The sequence below is a fragment of the Petaurus breviceps genome, unplaced genomic scaffold, assembly GCF_028583685.1.
Source record: "Petaurus breviceps papuanus isolate PSGF00001 unplaced genomic scaffold, PetGlider_PUasm1.0 90879, whole genome shotgun sequence".
Taxonomy (NCBI): Eukaryota; Metazoa; Chordata; class Mammalia; order Diprotodontia; family Petauridae; genus Petaurus; species Petaurus breviceps.
The window spans coordinates 3,019,208-3,025,297 of NW_027187368.1; positions in this window are offsets into that span (position 1 = coordinate 3,019,208).

A 6,090-nucleotide genomic window follows, 5' to 3' on the forward strand; every position below is an offset into this window, starting at 1 on the left:
GTGTGTGTGTGTGTGTGTGTGTGTGTGTGTGTGTGTGTGTGTGTGTGCGCGCGCATTCAATCCCTTTGACAGTCTGGTGAAACAAATTATATTGAAGTAGAGTTATCAAAATATTCTTAAAAAACAAAACAAGTATCCAAAGCCCAGGTGAAGAAATCCTGCTAAAAAGGGTCAGTAACTGCAGCTGTTCTGTAGCTGACTGCTACCATTAATGCCAAAGGGATGGATGGGAAGGACTGCAGAGCAGTGTGAACGAGCCCAGAGTGAATGATGATGGCAAATCAGGGGCTAGAGGAAGAAGGATAATCAGATGAACAAGGGCATGCATTCAATAAAGACCTACATTTAATGTAATTTGATATGAAAGCAAATGAAGATGATGATGCTAACCTTCTGAATCACGATCATGCTCACAAAATGAGTTTTTCAATCTCATTCTTTAAAGATTTTTTTTTCAATTTCATTTAAAATAAAAACAAACTAAAAACCTTCTCTATGACTCTGTCATTACTTCTAGTGCCCTCTTCCATTTCTCCCCAAAACTCTATAGTCAGTCCTGGGATTAGAGTCTCAAAAAGATCTGAGTTCATATGTGGTCTCAGACACTTATTAGCTATATGACCCTGGATAAGTCATTTAACTTCTCTTTGCCTTGGTTTTTCCACCTATAAAATGAGGATGATGATAATAGCACCTGGCTCCCGGGGTTGGAGTGAGTGTAAGATGAGATGATAATTGTAAAGTACTTGGCGCATCGTAAAGGCTGCATAAGAGTCAGCTATTCCTACTACTGTCTCTGCTTCGTGATTGCCTTCTATTCCATTCACGTCACCTTCTATTCAATTCTTATCCCCTTAACTTTTAAATTCAATGGTATTTTCTCATCCCTCATTTTCCTTGACCTCACTACTTATTTTGATGCCATTGATGACCAGACCCTTCAGTGGAATCTTCTTTTTCCCTGACTTTCATGATGTTGATCTCTCCAGGTTCTCCTTTCTCTTTGCTGGATGAAGTCCATTTCCTGTGGATGAAGTCCATTTCCTTTACATATCAAACAGAGAAGGGATCTTAAAGGCCATCAAGTAAAATCCTCTCATTTTATAGATAAAGGAACTGAGGCACAGAGAAATTAAGTTACTTACACAGACACAGGTAGGGTTTCAACTTTGTGTGAGAAATGATAAAACCTTGCTTTCCATAAATTCTATAGGAATAATGGATGTTGCAAAGACGGATGTTACACAAGACAAGCAGGAAAGTGTAAATTAGGATGAGGGAAGGAGGGGCAGAGCGACCCTATCCAATCATATAGCTGGAAGAAATCTGTAAGTTCTACTTGAAGGAAGCCTAGGCTAAACTGGCTTAAACTGGCCAGAGTCAAGTCTCATGTATATTGACTGACACACCCCACATAGAATTAGAGCCTCATTATCTGAACATGCAACCCATGTTGGCCCATGTTCGGGAGGAAGGGATACATGAAGGAGTAATGTGCAGTGGACAAGTCAAAAAGATTGTAACCTAGAAGAGCTGGAACCAATCCCAGTTGTGGAAGGAAGGACCAGCCAGGACTAACAACATAAAAAGATTCACATTTGTCTGATTATAGTCTTTTGAAAGAGGCTGCCCATTTATTCAGAAAGAATAAATGTAAAATAAAGGTAATGGAGAACTTCCTGGCTTTCCAACAAGTATTGTTAATTCCTAGACTCATGTTCAACATGTTCAAAACTGAATTGTCATCCAATAAATATTTGTTAAATTACATTAGATGCTCTGGGGAAAACTGTGAAATCCCTGTATGTGATTGAACAATTGCATCAAAGAAAGAGAAGGAAAGGAAATGTACATTTATATAAATTCATATTGGGCAAAAGAATTTTTCAATGAAGAGAGAACTAGATCCTGCATCATAAGACCTGGGTTCAAATCCTGTCTTTGATATATGACTTCAGGCAAAAGTCACTTAAAGTTCTATGCCTTTGGTATATTTATCTGTAAAGTGCAGATAATAAATCTGCATCCATTTCATAGGTTTGTTTTATGGAAAGTGCTTTGCAAGCCACAAAACATTGTAGAAATATGAGCCATTATGTCAATAAATATACATTTTCCTACTTTATCCCTTCTGTTCCAACTCTATTTTTAAAAAAAGTTCTTGGGGCGGAGCCAAGATGGTGGAGCAGAAGCACGAACTTGGCGTGAACTCCCACTCCAATCACTTCCAATACATATAAAAAAATGACTCTAAACAAACTTTAGAGCTACAGAATCCATAAAGTGACAGAAAGAAACAAATCTCCTGCTTAAGGCAGCCCAGCAGGCTGAGGGGAAAGGTCTATCACAGCATGCTGGGAGCTGGGCACAGTCAACTGTGTCAACCCCATGGTGGCCCCAAGCAGCTGCAGCCAGGGCAGACTTCAGGAGAGCAAACTACCACAAGCTGTGGTGGTTTCCAGAGTTCTCAACCCATAAACGCCAAAGACAAAGTAAAAGGTCAGTGTGGAACTCTGTTAGAACAGGGGTGGACAGAAGAGTTCAGTCTGACCCCTGTCCCCAGGGCAAGAAGCAGCAGAGTCATGGTGGCTGTGCCATATGGCTGCTTCCAGAGCTCCTGGCCTGCAGATCATAGGGGGACCAAGCAACCATTCAGAGGGCAATAGCTCTTGCTTTAACCTGTTTGGATCTGGATTGCAGTCTGTAGTCCTGGGTCAAGTAGCCAGTGTGCCAGAGCTTGTGGGGGGCTGTAGAGAGGGTGCTCTCCTAAGAGCTCCAGCAGCTGTGAAAACCCCAGCAATTTGAGACAAACCTCTCTCCATTCTGGAAGCAAAGTTCTACCATGGCAAAGAGCTCAAAAGTCAAGTAATTAGCTGGTAAGATGAACAAACCGAGGAAGCACAAACAGACCATAGAATCCTTTTTTGGGGACAAATAGGATCAAGGCATGGAGCAGAAGGAAGACAGTGAAGTCAGAACTACTGCATTAAAAGCCTCCAAGATAAATATGAAATGGTTACAGGCCATGGAGGAGCTCAAGAAGGATTTTGAAAATCAAGTAAGAGAAGTGGAGGAAAAATTGGGAAGAGAAATGATAATGATGCAAGAAAGTCATGAAAAGCGAGTCAATAGCCTGCTAAATACACTGAAGAAAATAACACCTTAAAAAATAGACTAACAGGGTGGTACAGTGAATAGAGCACTGGCCCTGGGATCAGGAGGACCTGAGTTCAAATCCAGCCTCAGACACTTAACACTTACTAGTTGTGTGACCTTGGGCAAGTCACTTAATCCCAATTGTCCTGCCTTACCCCTTCCAAAAAGAAAAAAAATAGACTAACTCAAATGACAAAAGAGGCCCAAAAAGCCAGTGAGGAGAATACCTTAAAAAGTCGAATTTGCCAGATGGAAAAAGAATTTCAAAAATTCACTGAAGAGAATTACTCCTTCAAAATTAGATTGGAGAAATTTGAAACTAATGACTTTATGAGAAATCAAGATATTATAAAACAGATCCAAACAAATGAAAGAATAGAAGGCAATGTGAAACATCTCATTGGAAAAACCACTGACCTGGAAAATAGAGCCAGGAGAGATAATTTTAAAATTATTGGACTACTGGAAAGCCATAATCAAAAAAAGAGCCAGAAATCATCCTTCAAGACATTCTCAAGTAAAATTGCCCTGATATTCTAGAACCATAGGGCAAAATAGAAATTGAAAGAATTCACCAATCACCTCTTGAAAAAGATCCCAAAAAGAAAATTCCTAGGAATGTCATAGCCAGATTCCAGATCCCAGGTCAAGGAAAAAATACTGCAAGCAGTCAGGAAGAAACAATTTGAGTATTGTGGAAACACAATTAGGATAACAGCTTCTACATTAAGGGACCAAAGGGCTTGGAATATGATATTCCGGAAGTCAAAGGAGCTAAGACTAAAACCAAGTATCACCTACCCAGAAAAACTGAGTATAATGCTTCAGGGGAAAATATTGTCATTCAATGAAATAGAGGATTTTCAAACATTCTTGATGAAATAATCAGAACTGAACAGAAAATTTGACTTTCAAATACAAGAAGCAAGAGAAGCATGAGAAGGTAAACAGGAAAAAGAAGTTATAAGGAACTTATTAAAGTTTATTTACATTCCTACATGGAAAAATGATAATTGTAACTCATAAGACTTCTCAGTATGAGGATAGTTGAAGGGAATATATATGTGTATATATGTATATGTACATATGTATGTATAGGAGGGTGTATGTATATATAAATATATATGTGAGTATGGGCATATGTATTTTCATGTATACATATATAGAGGGAACAGGATGAATTGAATATGAAGAGATGATATCTAAAAAATAAAATTAAGAGGTGAGAGAGGAATTTATTGGGAGAAGGAGAAAGGGAGAGATAGAATAGGGTAAATTATCTCATATAAAAGAAGCAAGAGAAAACTGTTACAATGGAGGGGAAGAGCAGGAAGGTGAAAGGGAATGGGACAACCTGATTCTCATTGAATTTGACTTAAGGAGGGAATAACATACACACTCAATTGGGTATCTTACCCTACAGGAAAATAGGGGGTTAGGAGATAAGAGGGGCGATGATAGAAAGGAAGGGAGATTGGGAGATAGGATAGTTAGAAGCAAATATTTTTGAAAAGGGATAGGGTCAAAGGAGAAAATAGAATTGGTGGGGGGCAGTTTTGGATTCAGGGAAATATAGTTAGTCTTTCATAATATAACTACTATGGAAATGATTTGGGTAACTACACATGTACAACCTATATTGAATTGCTTATCTTCCCAGTGGAGGTGGGTGAGGAGGGAAGAAGGGAAAAAATCTGGAGCTTAAAGTTTTAAAAACAAACATTTAAAAAAAAATTTTTTTTTTACATGCAACTTGTAAATAATATATACAGGCACTGGGGTATAGAAATCCATCTTGCCCTACTAGAAAGTTAGGGGGGTGATGGGAGAGGATATGAGAGAACAGATTGGGGGAAGGGGTATTCAGTAGGCTTGCTATTTTGGGGTGGGGGTTGGGGAAAGACGGGGAGAAAAAAATTATAACTCAAAATCTTGTGGAAATGAATGTTGAAAACTAAAAATAAATTTTTAAAAAAGTTTTTTAAAAAGAATATAAACTAAAAGGAAATAAATAAATTAATAAAATAAATAAAAACAAATTTAAAAATTTTAAAGTTCTGTACTCTTCCAAATAAACTCCCCACCCTTACCTTCAAATAACACCCACACACCAACATCCAGTTAAGGGAAATCACCTGATATATGAACTGTGACAAACAGGAGAAAAGAAAAAGGAACCAGTCCCTCTGGCCTTGTACCTGTCATCTCCTCTGCAGTGAAAAGAGTACTTGGTTCAGAGTCAGAGGATCTGGGTTCAGTTCTTTGTTCTTCTATTACAACTCAAATGACTTTGGACAATTCACTTCCCTTCTTGCGGTCTCAGTTTTTTCATCTGTAAAATCAGGAGGTAGGACCAGAAGATTTCTGATACCCTTTCTAGCTTTAAACAGACACCTGTGATAAAGCCCCATCTGGGTTAGTCGCCTCCTTACTGTGTGTATTAAAAGGGTTCCTGGGTCCATGAGAACACTGCTTCCCCTTAGGAGGCTTAAGTCTCACTTTAATAAGGAGTCAGGGTAGAGCTGAGTGCAGAAAACCTAAACTGTCAGGACTGTTAATAATCAGACTCAAATAGATCTATGATTTCATCAATATGAATGTTCCATCCAGATCACAATCCATGTCTTTCCATCTTGGGTAATTTCCTCCTTTCTCCTTTTACATTTGTTGGGAGCCTTCCTCACATTCTCTTATACAATGGACATTCTCAAGGAGGAAAAGAATTGGCATCTCCTCGTCTTTCCCCAATGTGTTTTTCCCCTCTCTCCATATGTGCTGAGCTGGGGCACTTTTCACTGAGTTGAGTATGTGTTCTGCCCCCTTCCCATGGGCCACTTGCTCTAGACCTCTGCCAAAGGATATGCACAATCAGTAGCTCCTAGCTAGTCTTTTTATGTCCCCACTGACTGGGGCTTGTGTCAAAGATGATTGGCA